Raw genomic sequence first — 22,014 nt, 5'->3', positions numbered from 1 at the left:
AGGGGTGAGTTCAGTGGTAGGAAGGATAGATTCCAGGAACTTTATCCGTGTGACGGGAGTCTTACAGAAAAGGAACAGGAGAGAGGAGACAATAGCCACGTTAATAAGAGCGGATGATTTCCTGAGTAAATAGCTGAGAATTCACAAAACAAAACAAAAAGTCCATTGAGCGCCCAGCAGGAACTGAGGATGGGGAAGAAATACTGAGAAACCTCCCGGTGTATTAAGGCTCTCCGGAGAAGCAGGCCAAGAGCATACACAGTCAGAGTGCACTAGGGAAGATTATTATGGGAACTGCTTCCTGGTCGGGGAGGCCCAGACCTCCCGTGACAAATGGCCAGTCTAAACATTTGTCCATGGAGAATTTTCAGTCTGCCTGTGGGGTTGTATGCTGGGGTCTGAAAGACTCAGTTGGCTGTTTGTTTATACACTGATGGCGGGGGACAGCTCCAGGCACTGCTGGTCACTGACACGTGTGAACTGCCCGATAATTCACACATACAGTGTGTAAGTACAGGAATGAGAAAAGGCTAGGAGAGTCAGCAGCAATTAAGAGGGCTCATCCTCAGGGTGCCTGGGTGGCTCAGTGGGTTAAGCCTCTGCCTTTGGCTCAGGTCATGATCTCAGGGTCCTGGGATCGAGCCCCGCATCGGGCTGTCTGCTCAGCAGGGAGCCTGCTTCCTCCTCTCTCTGCCTGCCTCTCTGCCTACTTGTGACCTCCCTCTCTGTCAAATAAATAAATGGGATCTTAAAAAAAAAAAAAATCTTGCCATTTGCGACGATGTGGATGGAACTAGAGGGTATCATGCTTAGCGAAATAAGTCAATCAGAGAAAGACAACTATCATGATCTCCCTGATATGAGGGAGAGGAGATGCAACATGGGGGGTTAAGGGGGTGGGAGAAGAATAAATGAAACAAGATGGGATTGGGAGGGAGACAAACCATAAGTGACTCTTAATCTCACAAAACAAACTGAGGGTTGATGGGGGGAGGGAGGTGGGAGAGGGTGGTTGGGTTATGGACATTGGGGAGGGTATGTGCTATGGTGAGTGCTGTGAAGTGTGTAAACCTGGCGATTCGCAGACCTGTACCCCTGGGGATAAAAATATATGTTTATAAAAAATAAAATTTAAAAAAAAAAAAAAAAGCTCACCGTCTGGGGGTGGGAGTTGGGGGGGTGAGGGGTCTCCAGGTCTGACTTGACACACACAACACAGCTGTTCTAATTGTTTTACTCTTTCCATATTTTTAAAAACTCAGTGAAATCATATTTTTAAAGTACCAAACATAGCTTTGTCAAATAACTAAAGCTTTAAAAAATTTTTTTCCAGCAGCCATCAGGTTTGTTCGTAAGTACTGGAGAGACAAGGGAAGAGTCCTGGGACCCCTGATTGTTAATTACTCTTAGAAAATGTTTCACATTGCATGTGGAAAACAGGGCTGAAAAATATTGAATGGATTGAAAATAAGCCTTTAAAAAATAATTTGAGAGCATCGATGTTTTGCACATAGATAAGATGGTATTTAGAAGTAAACCTCTCAGGATCAGAATCCATAGAAAATAGCCATTCGTTCAAATCCAAATTGAGCAAAGCTGTCAAAATTGCTTCCAAAGTAGCTATGAGGCCAAAGGAGATTTCATCTGCATTTTAAGGAACTGAATGTTCAGAAACCCATTTTATACAGAAGTCCGGGAGCAAGCAACATGTATGAATAACATTATACCTGTGCCCACAGAAGTGGATAAATTCTATTTATCAGAGTTTGGGGCGCAGATAATGTCGAGATCTCACATCTGGAAGAAATGGCATGGCTGCACGCATGCTTCTGACCCGGTGCACCACCGCAACCCCCAAGGTGTGATAGGCATCTGGAGACATCATTTCACAAAATGCAGAAAATTGCTGTGGAGCTAGGGCATGATTGCAATTTAAGGGAAATGGTGCAGATAAATCTATTTTAATGGATAAGCTTAGTAGATGCAAAATAAATATGTCAGTACTTCATTATTTATTCCTTTCAACTGGTTTAAATTGGAGTGGAAAATACACATGATATCCAATTGTATATATCTGCAATTGTATACATGCAAATGAAAAAAAAAAATGTTTCTCCTAAGCCACGTAAGTAGTTTGGAGAAACTTCTTCCCACTGCATAATTAATTTCAAAGACTCTTTCAATTCCACTGCACGGCCTTCCATGCACTTCTTGGGTGTCACCCATTACCCAGGCCATCAAGGTGCTCACCACTGAACGGAGTTCACAAATTCTCTCTCTCTCTTTTTCTTTTTAATGTTATGTTAGTCACCATACAGTACATCATTAGTTTTTGATGTAGTGTTCCAAAATTCATTGTTTACATATAACACCCAGTGCTCCATGCAATCCCTGCCCCCTCCTTAATACCCATCACTGGGCTCACCCATCCCCCCACCCCCTCTGCTCTAAAACCCTCAGTCTGTTTCTAGGAGTCCACAGTCTCTCATGGCTCATCTCCCCCTCCAATTCCTTTACCTTCATTTTTCCCTTCATTCTCCTAATGTCCTCCATGTTATTCCTTATGTTCCACAAGTAAATGAAACCATATGATAATTGACTCTCTCTACTTGACTTATTTCACTCAGCATAATCTCCTCCAGTCCCATCCATGTTGATGCAAAAGTTGTGTATTCATCCTTTCTGATGGCTGAGTAATATTCCAATGTATATATGAACCATATCTTCTTTATCCATTCATCTGTTGAAGGACATCTTGGCTCTTTCCATAGTTTGGTGACTGTGGACATTGCTGCTATGAACATTGGGGTACATATGGCTCTTCTTTTCCCTATATCTCTATCTTTGTGGTAAATCAAGTGGGCATCTTTGGACTCTAAAGGCCAGTATTTCCATTCAGCAAAAAATAGGTTAGTAAGATTGGGCAGGAGCCCTCTGCTGGCATCACTGCCTGACAAAAGGGAGGTTGGTGGTGGACCCAACCCAAGAGCCCCCAGAGGCTGTGACACCCCCAACTTGGTTACTCTTGGTTTATTGAGCAGTGTTATTAAGTAATGAGCAAGGCTCACCTTTCTTGCTGTCTACACAGCAGATAGATTAAGAAGGGGAACTAAAAGTTTTGCTACTTGAGACGCTCCTAAAATTCTACTCCAGTGCAGGGATCAAGTCTACAGAGTATAGACACATACTCTAAGAAATAGGAAATTCAATATAGCATTTCCTTTATTAGATTCAATTGCTAATTTATATAAAACATGGTACACACTTTATAATATGTTAGAGAAAATACAACATTTAAAAATACCAGGGAAACAGATTCCTGATAACTTGATACATGATGTTATCATCTCAAGATAAACAAGCTCTAAGATTAGCTATCAACTTGAAACAGGAAAAACTATAAGAAACAGACAAACTGAATTTTGCATGAGAAAATACACTGACACACTTTCTAACATAACTATAAAAGTAGGTACAAGTGCAGGGTCAAAAAGTGAAATAAATGAAACTGACTCTCTTGGACATAAAACTCCAGAAATTAAAATTCTAGGTGCTAGAATTTAAGAATCTTTGTGTTCCCGTCTCTTAATGTTCTCTGGGTTTTATCTCATGAGGATAATGGTTTCCACATTAAGGATCATGATAAGGAGTAAATGAAAAATATGTATTTGGAACTATCAAGGACATGTCAAAACATTGTTTCTTTTCTTCCTTCCACACTCCCTTCCTTTTCCCCTGTATTCTCTGTATTTTTCTTCAAGTGTTATAGGAAACTTCCTGATTAGTATTTGGAGAAATGGAGAAATAAAGTGTTTTGTTTTAAATAGATTTTATTTTTAAGTAATCTCTATACCTATACGTGGGACTCAAACTCCCAGCCCCGAGATCAAGAGTCCTGTGCTCTATGGACTGAGCTAGCCAGGGGCCCCAGTAATAAAGTCTGTAAACTCAGAAATTTTAGCTTTGCAAACATCTTGAGACTAGAGTTGATTTTCCTTAAGGACACCTGTGATAAATTCCCAGCTGGAAATCCTATCACAATTCTCCCACTTCCAACCATTGGGGCAATCTTAAATTAAAAATAAAATATTTTAATGCATATAAGGAATTTAATTATTGGAATATATGCTCACTGAAGAAAATTCAAGAAGTACAGAATGTCAGGGGGAAGGTTACACACTCAACTGTACAATCCGGAATGGCTGACAGACTTCTCTTCAGCTTATTACCTCCATGACACACAGAATACAGTTTTCTATAACTCAAATTATACTGTGGACTCAACTGTCATTAAAATTTAACAATGTACCATACGTGAATGCCGCACATGTCCACATGCTTCAGGGTTGCCTACAATTCCACTAAGAGGATGTGCCAGTCCCCTCATGCTGGCCCGATGTGGGCAACGAGGTTGTTGAGTGCTGAGAAAACTCTTAGAAGAACAGCAGAGAGGGGCACCTGGGTGGCTCAGTCAGTTAACTACATGCCTTTGGCTCCGGTCACGATCTTAGGGTCCTGGGATCCAGTCCTGCATTGGGCTCCTTGCTCAGCGGGGAGGCTGCATCTCCCTCATCTCTGCTTGTGCGCTCTCTCTCTCTCTCTCTCTCTCTGTTAAATAAATAAATAAATAAATAAATAAATAAATAAATAAATAAAATCGTAAGAAAAAGAACAGCAGAGAACTACACAGACTTCGGAGACATGCCTTAAGAGAACCCTGAAATGTCTCCTCTTCGTCACCTGAGTTAGAGAATGTGGGTCACCTGGGTCCCACTCTAGATCACGGAATCGAGCCACGGCATTTAAACAAAAGGTGGATTGTGAGGGACGGCAACTGGCCTGGAAGTGGACTTTTTAATCCATCAAATCTTTAAATTCTGTGTTTTGTGATTTCTACTATTAGTTTCTTTTTTTTTTTTAAGATTTTATTTATTTATTTGACAGACAGAGTTCACACCTAGGCAGAGAAGCAGGCAGAGAGAGAGGAGGAAGCAGGCTCCCTGCTGAGTGGAGAGCCTGATGTGGGGCTCGATCCCAGGACCCTGAGATCATGACCCGAGCCGTAGGCAGAGGCTCAACCCACTGAGCCCCACAGGCGCCCCGACCATTGGTTCCTATTTAGAATCTTCTTTCCAGACAGAGACGAGATACCTTGCGTATCTCCTGTACTTACATTTATGTTCCGGGTCGGAGGACCCAGCGGACCTGTGTCTACACTCTGGACCCATAGACATGGTGTTGTTTTGAGCTGCTAGGTTTGTGGTAATTTGCTAAGCAGCAGCAAATAGTAACACAGACTGTAGCATCTGGAAGTGAGTGGTTGCTGTCACAGACACCTGAAAAGGGGGGAATGGCTTTGGAAGCAGACCATGGTGGGGGGGCTGAGGGAATTTTACAATAATGCCTAAATCACCTTGAACAGACTATTGTAGGACTTATGCCCCAGACACTGCCACTGGGACTCCCACAGAGGTGAAGGGTATGTTATTATGAACCAGAAGAGGGGGTTATGCAGTGGCACTCAGAAAGCTGAGTGAAATTGTCTCCTGAAGTTCTACAGAAGGCAGGGCCTGTGAGCAACTGACTGCCTGTGTAGCTCAAGAGATTTCCCAGCCAAGTGTGGAAGGGGCCTTCTGGGTTCCTACTGCTGCTCGAAGTGGAATAAACACAAGGGAAGTGGGTTGTGAGAACCAGGACTTCATGATTTTGGAAATCCGCAACCTCTCCAGACAGCAAAGGTGTTACAAGGAAGAGATTTATTGTCAGGAGAATGTGTCTTGGGACAAAGCAGAGGGTTGACCACACAACCTTTTGGGAAAACCTTAGGAGAATGGAAAGCTGAGAATATTCACTCACGCAGAAGACCCTTTGGTGTCTCACGGAACAGACCCTCTCGATTGAGCACAAGGGCCTCTGGGAGGTTTCGGGATGTGGATCTTCAACCATTCTATGGCAGCCATGGATGATCTGAGGGGACGCCTTTCATGCAACAGAGCGAACTCATGACAACCACAGAAGGCCCATAGACATTGGAGAAAACTGTTTTAGCAGAAACTATCAGCTCAAACTAAAGGGGGCAAAGAGAGTAAAACGGAGAGGTGGATCTCAGACTCCCAAAGTCCCTCTGGGAAGAACAAATGACTCACCCACCATCACCATTCATGGAAAAGAAAGGCATGAGGGCATGAGCTCAGACGGCAAGCTCCAAACTCAGAAGGCAAAGCCAAGAGTCAGAGGAACTTATTCTCAGGCCTTGAAACTTCAGATACTCCCAATATTTGCCTGATGGAATCTCAGGGCCACTACGGACCAGCGACCCTGCCTGCCTCTCCTGTCTCCCTGATTTGAATGAGAATGCGCGCAGCTGCCATCCTGTGTCTATCCTGCCCTTTCTGTGGGAGGTGATGGGGGCAGATCCCTCGCTGGTCCACACGTCAAGAGAAGATGTGCCCCCGGAACTGCACTTAATGAACCATCCCCAAGGGCCTTTTCTGGACCTGGGCTTGACATAGAAGATAAGATTTGGGACTTGAGTGGTGGCATGAATGGGATGAGGCACATGGGAGGTGAATGTTTCTTACAGGTGTCAGGATAAAACCACTGGGGCCAGAGGGCAGATGCTGGTGGACAGACACCGCATCCTGATTTGTTTTGTTCGTGGTTTCCTAGAGTGTGAATTTCTTCTAATGAACCACATATAGAAGGGATGGAATGTCATGTCCACAAATGTCTCAAGGGAAAGATCACAGCTTCCCGCTTCCTCTCCTTTCCTTTTTCTCTCACTTGCTCACTCGGATGATATGTCCACCTGCTGTGTTGTGAGCTGCTCTATGGAGAAGCCACAGGGGAAGGGCAGAGGGAGGTGTCTGGTCAGTATGGAACTGGCGTCTTCCACCCAACTTCCTGAGAGTAACAAGATCTTGGTGGTCATGTGAATGAGCTTGGAAGCGCCTGCTCCCCAAGCTGAGACGTCACAGAAGACTCTGGTTCAACAAATTGAATGTGTTCTTGTGGGACACCTTGAGCCAGAAAACCTAGCTGAATTGCACCTGGATTCCTAGCCCCCAGAAACTGTTGGATAACACGTGTTTCCTGTGTGAGGCCACTAGGTCTGGGGATCTGTTGTATGCAGCAATAGATAACCAAGAAGGAGAGTAAAATGACATTTCACACAGAACCTAGGCCCTTTGGGGAAATGGAAGCTACCACACTAAAAACAGCAGCAGAAGCAGCAAAATGGAGAGTAGAGGGAAGAAGGGCGACACTATTTCAGGTCAAGATGTAACAAGTGTCATCTCAATGTACCCAAGGACATCCCAGGCGTGTGACTTCCTGGGAGTATGGGTCAAGTTCTTTCCACTAAATTACGGATTTGCTCTCTCGATTCACACATCTCAGAATGGGCAAGAGCACTTGTCTATGATTCCCAAGTTTAAAATTCCATAGGGATGTTTCATTTAAGATGAAGCTTGCAGTCAAACAAGCGCAGACCAGCTTTCGGCAAAAACGTAGACAGTGTTAACGTGGTCGAGCAAGAATGGTAGGTACCATGCTGGAATTCTGCTTGGGGGGAGAATAATGGGCTCTTTCTCCAGTATACAGCCGCCATCCACATGGGGTGAATCAGCTTACAAGATGCAATGAAATAAGACATTCACTTCTTTGGTTGTGCTAGTCAGGCGCTGAATAGCACCATGTCTGTGGGTTCTACTCTGGACAGGCAGAAGCAGAACGTTTTCATCATCACAAAAAGTTCTGTGGGACCGTTCTGGTCTAGAGAATGCCAGAATCTGAGAGGGGTAAAGGAGAAGGGGCCGTAACACATATGTGAAATGAGATATCACATGGTGTGGCAAACGCAGCAGGGTCCTTCCTCTCAATGTTGTTAAAGGTGACAATGGTATTTAAATGGATTTTTTCAAATAACTCACCAATTCTCTCAGCAAAATTTTTTGAACACTCCATACCACTGATATTTCTAATTCTTCCTTTATTTGTCTTGGGCGACTTTGGCCAATCCCAACCTTCTGGCACTTGAACTCCTGGCCATTCACCATGGGGGTGTTTTTCTTTCTTGAAGACCAGTTGGACCTGAAATGCTGCCCTGGGGAAGCGTGGCCCTGCAAGGTTGGGTGCTTCTCTGCACAAGAAGCTTGTTGTGTAGCAAAGATAAGATAAGGTAAAATTTAAAAAAAATTTAAGACAAAGCATGAGATGATCTTAGCTTTTCCAACCTGTTCTCCAAGAACAGAAGACTGTGCTTGCTCCCACCTCGCGATGTCCCTCTGAGTGTAGAGCAGATGGTCCAATGTTGGAAATTCCCTAGGATTTGGCCTAGTGAAACGCATGCCTAGAGGCATTCATTTGCGTCAGTCTTTGGAATCATCTGTTAAATACGGTGAAAAATGACGCTGGCCTCTCTCCAGAGGGAAGGCAGCCCACATGACCAGGTTAGCGTGGAGTTGTGCCGGATCCCTGGAGCCTCGTTCCCTGAAGACAGGTGGTCGGCAACTTGAGGAAGTGGCAGTGCCCTCAGTCCCCATCTACTATGTGGGCTAAGGTCTCTCCCACAGGACCCCATGGCACATGAAGACCCAGCTGTGGAGTTTGACTGGACTTTGTGTAAAATATGGGGCCAAGAGAGGAAGTAATGAAGTAGAACGGTATATGCAATATGACTGCTCCTGGAGCTCACTGGCCACGGGCTCCATGGGGCTCTTCAGATGGCCCCTCTCCTCACACCCCGCCTGTCTCCATGGTGCAGACACTGCTGACCTCCAAACACAGGATGCTTTCCCCTGGTCCCTGGTCCAGCTGCTCCTGGCCCCCGAGAGTTCTTCCCTATGCTGTAGAAGTTCTTTCTGCACGGCATGAGGTGGCTACGGAGGTCACTGTAGCTCCCTTCAGGGCAATTCTCCCTGCCAGGACTCTGGCCAGGCTGTGCTGAAGACTGAGGAGTGTTTTCCTGCTTCACCAATGTCAGTGTAGAAACTCTACTAGTCATCCCACTACATTACTAACAGCAATCATAACAGCTGATGAATTATTTCCTACCGTCTAAAATGCTGGCTCCCCTATCCCCTTCTTCTAGGACTTCACTCAAACATGGTGAAGTTTGGACTTTCTTTGTATTTTATTTTGCATAGTTTCTATTGTTACACTTTTAAGTCTGCTAATCCTTTCTCAGGCAATGTGTAATCTCTCTTAATCCTAGTTTAGAGGGTGTGAAACAGAATAGGGGTTGAAAAATTGTTGGAAAGGAACCCTCCCTCTCTGAGTGTCTCCTGTGTCCTGGGCACCGTACCTTTCCCATGCTGTCTTCATGACAACCTTTTAAGGCAGGGACTGTTCCCATCCTGTCTTCACAGATGAATACAGGGAGGCCTATAGAGAGCAGATAACACGCCTGAGCTACCCTAAGTCCAGAACAAGAGCCCAGAGGGGCTAACCTCAGTGTGCACTCATTCACCTACACTAAACAGGGTCCTCTCTGTCTGTGGTCAGTGGGCACTGGAGCAGTGGCAGGCAGAACCAGGGTACCCAAGACCAGAGTGCAGCACCATCTAATATGCCAGGATTAGGATTATTTTGAGCCAAAAGCTACTGAGAAAAAGTAGTTATAGGGTGAGCTCTCTGCCCTCCCCCATCCAGTTTAAGCAGAGCATAAGTTCTCCCTGTGAAGGCATCCTTCCCCGGCCCAAGCAGAGAATCCTCATCTGCCACAAGCTTCCCATAATGTTTTTCATCTTATAAATCACTGCCCCTGAAAGTTCAGTCTCTTTTCTTTGTCTTTCACTTCTCTCTAAATATGTCTTCCTTTGTCCGAGGAGCACAAAAGCCTTCAAGCCTAGGCATTTCTTTATTTCTTCCATGTCATGCAAAACTTTTAACATCAGATAAAATCACACACCTTCTCTCCTGTTGATATGTCTATTGCCTCTTCATTCCTCAGACCCAGACATTGAACCTCGGAGGGCAGGAAGAAATGTTTCCTCCCCTGCAAGACATCAGAGATCATGGCTCCAGGAACCTGGGGGCCAAGGAGTGGAGGGCCAGCAGTGAGAACAATCATCATCTGAGTTACATTCTTGTTGCCAGTGACCGTCTTATGCTCCTTGCCTGGCTCAGGGCAAAGTCCAGCAGAGGTCAGGGTGGCTCCCCAGGTATACACAGATTAAGAGCATCCATCAAGGTTAGCAGGTTCTGGGCCACAGCAAGGGCGAGGGCGATCCCTATTCTTGGTGTTAACAGAGTTTATGCAAAGATTGATTTCAGGAGGCATCATGGCTGAATGAGATGCAAAGGGGTCATTTGAAATCAACCCATGAGCAAATGATTCTGATATTTACCTGGCTGCAAGATGATTTTCACCTTTACCTGGCTGAGAGAGTAGAGTATGTTTTTACTGTCCCAGGGCTCAGCTTCTCCCTCCTGCAGTCGGGGAGCTGGGCTGGGTGAGGAGTGGCTCACCCCTAGCCCCCCGGCAGGTGCAGCACCTCCTGGAACCAGGAAGTTGGTTGTCAGCCGCACAGATCCTGTCCAAGCCCACATCTGTTCACCACTAGATGGAGAGCTTCTCCCACCTTTCCCTCAGGGCTCGAGGAAGGCCCTGGAGGCAGCAGTATGCATCTCTTCGAATGCTGATACCATTTAAAGGAATTCCAAATCAGATGTCAGAAAATGTTCTCCTAGTTAATGTGCTAAAACCTCAAATTTTGGGTTTCTTCACTTGTCTTGTTTAATGTACTGTACTTAACATTTTAAAAAATGCTTAATTAATTGGGCTTTCAACATGTTCTGGTCTGTATTTTTCACAAGGAGATTTCCGGCAGAACCTTCACTGTGCTTGTTCCTATATAAATTGGAAGTAGCTGAATCCCTTTTAAGTAAGCTGTTCTTTGCTGGGTCAACCAGACATGCTCTCACCAAGTCTGTCTGCTTACAGTGAGCGTTTTTAGCTCTGATTTGAAGAGGAGGCCAGTCAGATTGAGTTATTAACCAGCAGGTCCAACTCCAGCCCAGTACACAGAGACTGGGATTAGGAATGGTCTTGATTTCCTTCTCGTGGCCTTGAGTGTGTGACAGTCTGGTGCACACAGCCCTGTATTTTGCAGCCTGATATCGGCTAGAACCTTCCAGAGCTGTGTCCTGGCCCTGAGGTCCAGCAGGGACCAGCACACTCTACTGAAGGAAGAAGCCACTGATCTGAGTGGGCACTTGTCTTCGAGCCCAGATGCAAGGAGCGAGGATGTCGCCAGGCAAGGGGAGGGTCCCGAAATGCAAGTGCCTCCCAGAGCCCCGCTGTGTGAATGTGTGGAAACAGCCACTTTCACAAGGAACATTTCTCTAAGTGCAAAGGAAATTAGGCAAGCAGTTTATTTAGGAGAAGCAGAAGCAAGAGGAAAGTGATTTGCCTTCTTTTCCTCTTTTTCTCCTGGGAGGAGAATGATCCTGCAAAAATGTACCAGCAGCCTGTAACGAGCCCTTCCCTATTTTGCTGGAAATCCCACCCTCCCGCCATGGCTCCTCAGTTTCTGTTTTGCAGCTTGTGGCTTCGGGAAGGGGACTGGAGGTCACAGAAGCAGCTAGCCAGGGCTCCAGCACAGCACCGGGAACAGGGAGGAAGTCAGGCAGGTCCCCGAATTCCAAGGCACTGGTGGGGGAAAAGCAGTCCCCACTTAGCCAACACCTTGAAGGCCCCAGTGAGCCTGCTTTATACAAAGCACATGTCCTCAGGCAAATGTCAGGTCCCTGGCTGGCAAAGTGAAAGCCCTGGTCGTCAAAAGGGAAATGAAAGTTTCTGCATAATTTGAATATTGAAGGGAGGGTTCGGGATCCAGTACCCCAGGGCAGGCTTCAGGCGGAGCCAGCTGGGAGTGCATGGTTTACTTGGAGAGGGAATCAATGTTTGGCAGGTACCACCTTTTCTGGGCACCAGGCTGGATGCTGGGAGGCTTCTCAGAGCTATGCCCAAGAGCTTTCCATGATGTGGATAGCTTCCAGTATCTGCGCTGTCCAGTATGGTAGCTGTGGGCATGAGTGGCCTCCTGAACACATGGAATGTGGCTGACGCCACTGAATTTTCTAGTTCTTTACATTTCAATGAATTTAAGTGTACGTAGCCTTGTGGGCCACTAAGCTACTATTGTATGGAACAGCGATGTTCTACGTTGAGCCTCTGTTTTGGGTTCAACACAGGTAGGCCATGATGTAGGCTGCGGCATCTCATTGCTACAGGGAAGGAAAGGGAAGCTCTGGTCCTCCACGCAAACAGTCAAGCAATCAGCTATGCTCTTTGCTTCTGAATGAGGTAGTCTTTTCACATGTTCACATTCTCAACCCCGCCTAAATGGGGGTATGCATGCACCCAGGGTGCCTGCTGGTGACCAAGTCATCCTAAGGGTGAGGAACTATTCTCCTTCTGTTTGCTTCAGGTGATTCCTTACACGAGGCCCAGCCCCACTCACCATGGTGTGGTGACAGTTGTGGCTCTCACCCGCTGAGGGGACCTCAGATGAGCGAGGTCCAGGACTCTCTTGCACGTAATCTCTAAGATAGGAGGTGGTGGCACCTCCGTCCCAGGCTTGCTATGCACGTTGCCCCTGCCATATTCCTTGCTCTGTGCCCGACCCACCGAATATTCATTCAGTGACTATTCAGTGATGGTGTCTGTGGGCCTGCTGGGGGAGGGCTGCATTTAGCCCCCCAGGGGGATGGTTGTTGTCCTCCTTCGTAAGGAAGGCCGGGCATTGAGCCCCACGGGAAGCGCTGGAGGAGCCTGTGGGCTTGGCATGGTGGTTTCCTCCCCCTCGGATAGCAGGGCAGAGAGGAAGGCTACACCTTTTTTTTTCTTTCCTATGTAAATTTTTTCCCAGTCAGCTTTCTACTACTTCTGATTCTCTTTCTGAATCATTAGTCTTTCTCAACACATGTCTTCATCCCATCATTCAAATTCAGGCACGCCCCATGGATGAGAATTTTTGAGTTTCTTTATTGTTTTTTCCCCAAAACTGTTTTCTATCTGCCTGCCTCCCCCCGCCAAGCTCCGAACATAAAGTGTTGTAAGCAAGATTTACATCACCCAAGTGAAACCGTTTCGAGGGCTCTTCCTCATAATTGCTGGTTGGCAGAGGTGGGGGCCTGGCATAGGAAAAATGGGTGAGGGGGGTCCAAAGGTACAAACTTCCAGTTATAAAGTAAATAAGCCACATGGGGGTCATATGCAGCACAGCGACCATAGTTAATACTATATTACATAGCTGAGAGTTTCCAAGAGGGTAGGTCTTAATCGTTCTCACCACAAGAAAAGAAACTCTGTGTGTGGCGATGTATACAAAATATGACTGAGTCTGAACTGAAAAGTCTGGGTACTGAAAAACAGAAATGTGAATGATACCTAACGGCAGCCAGTCATAGGAAAATGCTTGCAAAACAAAGAATAATTTATCGGTGTAAGTGATATCTTTCCTTTTCTCTTACATGCAACATAACAGAGTAGATCCATTTTTAAGAAGTTGTGTTACCTCCACACTGGTGTATTGCTTCTATTTCGCTATTGCAAATTGTGTTATCCTGGGTATCTGGGGTCTGCAAACGTTGTGTGACTTGGGGAAATGACGCATCCTGTCTGAGCTGTAAGGTAGGTGTGACGGGAGATTGCAAAGATCGCAACAGTACCATGCCTGGTATCCGGGATCAGCTCAGCACATTTCTGTCTTTCTTTTGTTTCCCTCAAGTGTTTTATGGTTGGTCTAGTGGTGTTTTTCACCAAGGCCTGAACCAGGAAATAAATATTGAAATGGTGTGTTGCTCCTTTTCAAATGTCAACACAGGCTCACAGGACCTCAACGTGTTTGGAATCATCCAGGCCCAACATCAGGTCCTACGTCTCAAAGTTGAGTGGAACCATAGGCTGAGAAGACGAGTGTCATGCCTCTTTTTTTCCTGCCATAAAGAGAATGAGACACCCCCAATCTCACCTCTGAAATGCTCCAGCTACACCCCTGATGGCGGCAGAAGACATGTCCCTGAAGCAATTCCACTCTCACAGAAAGACCGACTTCCAGAAGGCAGGAGACAACTCATACAATCACCCTCAGTTTCACAGTTTCACAGAGTGAGAAGGAGAAGCAGACTCCATAATGAGCAGGGAGCCCGATGCAGGACTCGATCCCAGGATCCTGGGATCATGACCTGAGCAGAAGGCAGATGCTTCACTGACTGTGCCACATAGGTGTCGCTCTTGGAACCTTTCAAATGCTACCATACAGCATAGCTCTCTGAGAGGGGGCAGGGGTGTATGGCTTTTCCCAAAACACTCTGTTCCATTCTTCATTTTGTATTATGCATAATGGGCTTTAGGAAGTATGCTCAAGGGTGACTCTCTGTGACCTTGAAAAAGTCACTTTGCTTCCCTGGCCTTAGTTTCACTACCTGAAACTGGTGCACACACCCACCTCTGCCCTTCCTCCCCAGCAGCCTGGCAGTTCCGGAATCACAACAGGGCTCATTTTCCACTCCACTCTGGGCCCTGTTCAGCTTTGGTGCTGAGAGGATGCTTCTGGAGCTAAACATGGTTCCCCCTCCTGCTAATCCCCCACCCCACGGCGGGGCTAGCTGGAGGCCGAAGGCCCAGAAAGCCATCCCAGGACACTCTAGCCAAACTCTGGACCCAGACTTTCCTCAAACACCACTTCCACACTCGAGCCTCTTGTACCTGTATGCATGTTGTCCTTTTGCCTTGAATTTTTTGCTGTCTTTCTTCACTCCAATAACCCCTTCTGTCTTGCAGGCTCCTTGTGTCCTTGTTGATTTTCTGCCTGCTGGATCTGTCTGGTTCTGAGAGCCTCTGACTGCAAGCATGGGTTCGTCTCTTCCCCCTTGCATGTCTATCAGTTCGGCTGATACTATGATGCTCTGTTAAGCCCACACATATACAGGCTTGCTACATCTTCTTGAAGAATAGACCCCTTTATCATTAGGTAAGGCCCCTCTTTGTCCCTGATAACTGTCCTTGCTCTGAAGTCAGTTCTGTCTGAAAGCTTAATATAGCTACTCCTGCTTTCTTTGGATTAGTGCTAACACGGTGTCTTTCTCCACATTTTTCTTTTTAGCTTACATGTCTTTATATCTAAACGGGAATTCTCACAGACAATGTATAGTCGGGGCTTGTTTTTGGGTCCACTCCGATAATCTCTGTGCTTTAATTGGTGCCTTTGTTTATTTTTTTAAAAAGATTTTATTTATTTATTTTGGGAGAGACCCAGAGAACTCGCACATGGGGGGAGGAGCAAAGTGGGGAGACTCTCAAGCAGACTCCCTGCTGAACACAGAGCCCACGGCAGGGCTTGATCCCAGGACCCTGAGGTCTTGACGTGAGCCAAAATCAAGAGTCAGATATTTAACCGACAGCACCACCCCAGGTGCCCCTTTAATTGTTGCATTTAGACAAATGACACTTAAAGTATTGATACAATTGGATTAGTGTCCACTACATTCTTACTCTTTTCATTTATTCACTCCTTCCTTCCATCTGTCCATCCGTCACTTCCTTTTTGTCTTCCACTCTTTCTGTCTTCTCTGGTTTTGACTGGATACTTTGCATGACTCTGCTTCTCTTTTCTGCCTTTGTCTCTCTAGGTTTGACTGAGATGCACTCGTTCCGGAGGATCCTGGCAGGCTGCCGTCCCTGCTTCTCAGCCCCTCTCGCTCCTCAGCAGCTTCTGCTCGGACCGTTCAGTCTGTCCCCCAGACGGGAACCCTTTACAAGGGCCAAAATTCTAGGATGCAAGACAGGACCCTCCTGGAAAGACTCAGGGACCCCAGAAGCCTGGGCCCTGGGTCCCATTGCCTTATGCCTGTCTCCAAGGAGAATGACAATGGCCCTGAAGCAAGTGGAAAGATGAGAAGAGGCTTCAGAAAGAGGAGTCATGGGGTAGGGATTCAGGTCACCATCTAGGGCAAGATAAGACCTCAAGGAGCCCAGGAAGCAGAATTGAAGGCCCATATCACACAGCATTCTTAGAACTGTGAGTGCCTGACTTTGTTTGCTGTTGGAGGTTTGGGGATGATGGCAGCAGCATGTCTGCCCTCCAGAAGCTCACAATCTGATGGAGGAGGAGGACACTTGACACACAGCATCCTGAGAGCCCCCAGCATGGACTTAGCCAAGGACTCCAGGAGCACAGAGACCTGGTCTTGAGAGAGTTCTACAAACCAGCTCAGGACAATGAGCTCAGGCTTATTGAATGACTAGTTCAGCAGCAGTGAGGCTAGAGGGAACCACATGGAGTCACGTGGTGGTCCGCCTGGATGCCATTCTGGAGGAAGTGGACTTGAAGCCTAGACCAGGCTCCCTGACCTCTCAGGGTTGCAGTGGTGGTGGCAGACCTCCCAAACTCACACTGGATATAAACATGCAACTGATTTCCCACTGGGCAGCACACCCGCGGTTTTGAAATGGCATCCTCCTGCTTTCAGGGATAGGATCTGGGTGTAGGCAGGGGGGACCCACAGCCGGTCTTGTGAGTGGCAGCACCCAGAGGGAGGAGGCCCTGAAAGGGGAATCAGATGAGGGCCCCAAAACCACAGACCCTCCTTGCTGTGGGGCCTGGCCTGCCCTCGCCCACAGGAAGCGGGAGGGAGATGTGATGAGGAAGCTGCCACAGGTGCCGGGTGGGCTGAGATGCCCCAGAGGTGAGGCCAGCCCAGCGTAGCGGCCAGCAGGACTCTGGAGAGCCTGGGCCCACCCTGCTATGTGTAGGTGTGGGTGCATGTGCTGGGGGATATGCAGGGAGGGGACCCCTGCATAGGAGGCTCAGGGATGGGCGGCACAGAAGGGAGGCCTGGAGCTGACCCATGGAGGGACAGGCAGAACATTTTGGGACAATTCACACGCTCAATGTCACATCTAGTTGGTCTGACAAAACATGGGAAAGAAGAAGTGAAATTTGTTAGCTGTACCGAGATCCATGTAGTTCACTTCAAGGGACAGTTTTGGTACCAAATTATCCTTGTTATGCAAATTTCCTCCCCAACTGGCTGGTTCCCAGTTGTGCACAGGGACCTTGGTGGTTGCATCTGCTTCCCGTCGTGCCGATTCACTGGGTAGCCACAGCCCATCTGCTCCGTGGGCCAGCGCCCTGCTGCCAGGGAGGAGGGACACTTGGGAAGGTTCTTGAGCAGGGAGGGGACAAGCAAGGGGACTTCACCACAAGGTCTGTACCTGTGTCCCTAGGAAATACTGCCCGGCACTTGCCATTTTTAAAGCAGCAAGTCGTAGCCAAGGCCTGAGGCCTGTAGTGTACAGGGTTCCTGTCTTCTCCTCTGCCAGACCCCCATGGGGGTGCTTCAGGAATGTCCCTGTGGATGTCCTGGACCCTCAGGCAGCAGCTCCTTCTCTGCCCCTTCTCATTTCCACTGCTTTCTTCGACCCAGTTGTGGCCTCTCTTTCTGCACCAAGAAAATCTGGGGTGCTACACACAGCTGGCTTTCCTTTTGTGGGCTCTTCCTCCCCCTATCCCTCCTCAGGCACATGGCGCATCTGTCACTTTCCTTACCATCAGCCATCCACATGTTGGTAACGCTCAGGTCTCGGACCTCTCCCTACAGCTCACCTGTTCTCACCATCCTGTCACTTAGATAAGACCAAAACCACACTCCCCACTTCGAGCCTTCTGTGGTCTTAACGGGTCCTCTAGGATCAGAGACTGTTATTCCTGCAATGAGCAATGGATTAAGTCGCCTTAAATAGAGGATAATGTAGCCTATGTCCATGGAGCTCCACCTTCACCCATGGGGCCACGGTAACAACATGGCACAGACTCCAGGAGCTTGGAAACAACAGAAACTACTTCCCAGAGTTCTGGAAGTTGCACCTGTGAGATCAGAGTTGGACTGAGGGCCCTCTTTTGGGTTGTACCTTCATGCCGTGTCCTCACGTGGGGACAGGAATATTTCTGGGCCCCTTTTATGAGGGCCCTAATCTCACTTCTGAAGGCTTGGCTGGGATCTCAGCACGAGGACTTGAGGGGACACGACCGTTCAGACCAGAACAGGCCCCCAGCCTATTCCAGGCCCTCTTGTTGACACCGAGGATGTGGCACTTGGTACATTAAAAAAAAAAAAGATAAAATCCCCGGGGCGCCAGGGTGGCTCAGTCAATGTCCTACTCTTGATTTCAGCTCAGGTCATGATCTTGAGGTGGTGGGACCGAGCCCCACATTGGGCTCCACACTCAGTGGGATGTTGACTTGAGATGCTCTTTTCCTTCCCTCTGCCTCTCCCCCAACTAACTCATGCTCTCTCCTTCTCTCTTTAAAATCAATCAATCAATCAATCAATCATCAATCAATCTTAAAAAAAAAAATCCCAAACCACTCTGTTCATGGAAATCGCATCCTAGTGGCAAGAGTCCAATCCCTCTCCTCTTTGCTTCCCTCTTATCTGGACTCCCCTCCGAGGTTAGTAGCTTGACCCCCACCAGGACATGCCTAGGTCCTCCTGTCCTCCCTTGTTCCCACTGCATCTCCCCTCCGTGCTGTCCAATGTTTGGTCACCTCTTCACCCGCTTCTGGGGGCAAAAACTGAGCACACTTTAGCTCTGCTGGGCTGTGCTGCCTGCTGAGCCTCCTGTCCCCCGTTCCCACAGGGCCAGGGCTCAGTCTTCCTGGGAGTGCGTGAACTTAAATGCTGCCTGTGTCCAGGGGAGCACACAGTCTAATTCGGGGCAAAGGGTTTAGCAAGACTGCTGTGGTCATGCACTGAAGTGTGTCCTCTAATCTAGGTTGTATGCATAACATAGCAATTTATTTTGTTTTTCCACTCTCTGATTTTCTTGTCTCTGAGTTGTTTCAGACTCCAGGGGAAGAGAGAATCATGATTGTTCTTCCTCTCTTAAAAAAAAAAAAAAATAAGTTTGGGCAGAGGAAGAGGGCTAAGCTGTGAACTGTGCTGGGGGGAGAAACAGGTTGGGGAATCAGCTTCATTGGTCTGGGGGAGCTGGTCTGATGCCTAGTGGGTGGACTCCATGCAGACCTCCAGTTAGAATGATCAGGACCAGGGCTCTGGAAACTGCATTTTTAATGACCACCCAGGTGATTCTGAGCTGCATTTGAAAACCAGGGTCACAGGGGATCTCTGGAAACACTGGTGCCAGGGCAGGGGGTGGAGGACAAGGAAACCTTGAGGCAGCTGGGGATTGGGAATTTGGGTTCAGGGCAGGAGAGGCCAGTGGGAGGACAGGAGCCTGGCTGTGAGGCAGCACTGTCATCCTCAGAGCCAAGGGACTCCACTTTCTCCTGTTAGATGGCTTGAGGGCCAGGGCATTTGGAGATAGGCAGGTAAGACTGCCATGAAACAAGGCAGAGCAAGGAACAGTGATGCTTTGGCAGGATCTCTGAGCAGGCGGGGTCTGTGCCACCTGATGCTGCTCTGGACTCTGGTGCAGAGAAAGCCCAGAGGCATCAAGCAGATCCTGGCCTGCAGAGGAACTCACCCCCCAAACCCCAGTCTTGTACCAATCACTGGGTCCCTTGAATTTCCTCTTGTGCTTTGCTCTGTGTTTGGAGTTGAGAAGCCATACAAAAAAAAAAAAAAAACACAGGACTTTTAGAAACTGCCATGGGGATTCTGTTCCTTGAGAGTCCATGTGTTTTTGATGAAAATGCATGCTTTCACCAAGGAGTCACAAAACCTCCAAGATGTTCAATTTTGGTAAAAATAATATGGCTAATTAATTAGCAATGGGATCAGAGATCTTTGGCCTCTGGATCTGCAATCCTGGTCTTTAGCTCCCCCAATGTTAGTGTTTCACCCTAACATTTAAAATATAGAGTGACTTTGGAGTGTCTGGATGACTCAGTGGGTTAAGCCCCTGCCTTTGGCTCAGGTCGTGATCTCAGGGTGCTGGGATCGAGCCCCACGTCAGGATCCTCACTCAGCTCAGTGGGAGTCTGCTTGTTCCTATGCCCCTCTCCCCGTTCATGCTCGTTTGCTCTCTTTCTTAAATAAATAGAATCTTATATATATATATATATATATATATGTGTGTGTGTGTGTGTGTGTGTGTGTGTGTGTGTGTGTGTGTATGGACTTGTATATTTATGGCCCTCACCAGGAACAGAAGCAAAGGGTACAAGAGCAGCAGTTTCCAGCAGGAATGATAAAATCATGCAGGAAAACTCAGCAGCAGCCCTGGGGGCTCCCCGTGGAATACAGAGAGGGTGGGGGTGCTCACAGCTGCTTCAGGGGTCTGGGAACAGTGGCAGGGCACCAAGAACACATCACGTCTACTTGGCCTCCGGTCCTCTGCTTCTGCTGCCAGCTTTTCCCACCTTGCAGCATCCCACCTAAAATCCGGCGCTGTCCTCCTGGGGCCCGCCAGGCACACCTCACTGTCAGCCCACAAAGGTGGACCCCCTCCGGGGCAGCCTTCCCAGAGTGGGACTCATCACTCGGGCCCATCAGGTAGATGCACCATGGACTTGAAGGGTGTAGGGACCAGGGACGGCACAGGAACACTAAAGGTTCAGTGTCAGAAGGATGAGCTGAGATAATCATTCTTAGGATTCTTGGTGAAAACCAAGAAATGGAGTTTATCGTCCTACCGATGGCTTTTGGAACTGAATTGGAAACCTCTCTCTCACCCACTGGCCACATTTGGGGCTCCAGGATGAGACTCCAGTGTGCAACTGAGAGCTGGGGACCGCACGTCTGGGAGGGATTAGTGCCAGCGATGATTTGCCTCTCGATTCCTTCAGGTTTCATTTATTAAGCTTTGTAAGGCTGTGAGCTGCATGGATGCACACAGACACGTTTGTCACTCTCACATCAAATTCATCCTTTTGAGTGACTTTCCTCCCTTCGCCTGCTCTCGGTTTATCTGTAAGTAAGTGCAGATACTCCTGATTCTCCGGATCTGTGATCACCGAGAAATAACAAGGCACAGCTGTAACATGGTCGAACAGATTTCTAGCGCATCCCATCACATCAGTCCGAGCCACACGCTCCAGAAGTGAGCTTACGGGAGGAGGCTGAACATTTCCTCAAAAGATGCTGCCTTGTCAGGGGCTGGTTTTGAAAGTCTCCTTTGGGAATTGACGGCCGGGGCTGACGGGGAAGAGCGCGGTCTGCTTATTCCACTAGCGCTTCACCTTGCTCCAGTCAAAGGTTGCACCATGCAGACCTGGCCTACCCCATCTTGTCCACTAGGTGTGAACCTGAAGTCTGGTTCTCTCTCCAAAAGGGACAGGAGCCTTCTGGCAGCGCCTGGCCCTGGTCTAAGAGCGCAGCTTTGTAGGGTCATGACACGTGGCCACTGGGGTCAGCCACTGTCTCCCGCGCCCCCACAGCCACGGACCCGCCTCCCCGTGGTATCACGCAGTGGGCTGTGAAGAGTGTGGGACGCACCGATTATTGTTCGCCACCTCCGCCTGCCTCAAATCCACATTTTGAAGCCAAAGCCAAAGCCCCCGCCCCCAAGCCCAGCGCAGCCGCGGAAAGGTCAGTGTGCCGCCGAGCCACACTGCTGTGATGTGAAAACCACCCATGCCCACGGTCACGTGGCTCCCCACCCAGGCTCAGCCGCCCCAAGGCCCGCCCCCTCCTCCGGCGGGGAGGAGTCTGCAGCAGGTGGCCTCGCCTCCGGCCCCGGACTTCACGGGAAAGGAACAAAGTATTTGTTGCATTTATTTGTTCTATCACTACAGAAGAAGCATTTTCAAAATGTGTACAAAAGGATCCTCTATTCCTCCAGGGGGTACGCTACCCCTTGTTCACAGCTAAACAGAAATAATTTAACATCACCAGAGAAGGCGGTTGGGAAATACAAGTGCATTTTCTCATTTACAATCCTGTACACGTATTTTCCAGAATGGCGTTCGGGGACCTAAAGCTGCACCGGGATGCAAGCAAATTGGATTTTGAGGATCCCCACAGACAACATTGTAAAAAAGTGTATTAGAAAGTATTTGAAACAATATTGCATATTAATACCTGGTTACATCTGTTCACAGT

Source organism: Lutra lutra, chromosome 11, assembly GCF_902655055.1.
Source record: "Lutra lutra chromosome 11, mLutLut1.2, whole genome shotgun sequence".
Classification (NCBI taxonomy): domain Eukaryota; kingdom Metazoa; phylum Chordata; class Mammalia; order Carnivora; family Mustelidae; genus Lutra; species Lutra lutra.
Note: the sequence above shows the minus strand (reverse complement) of the source record.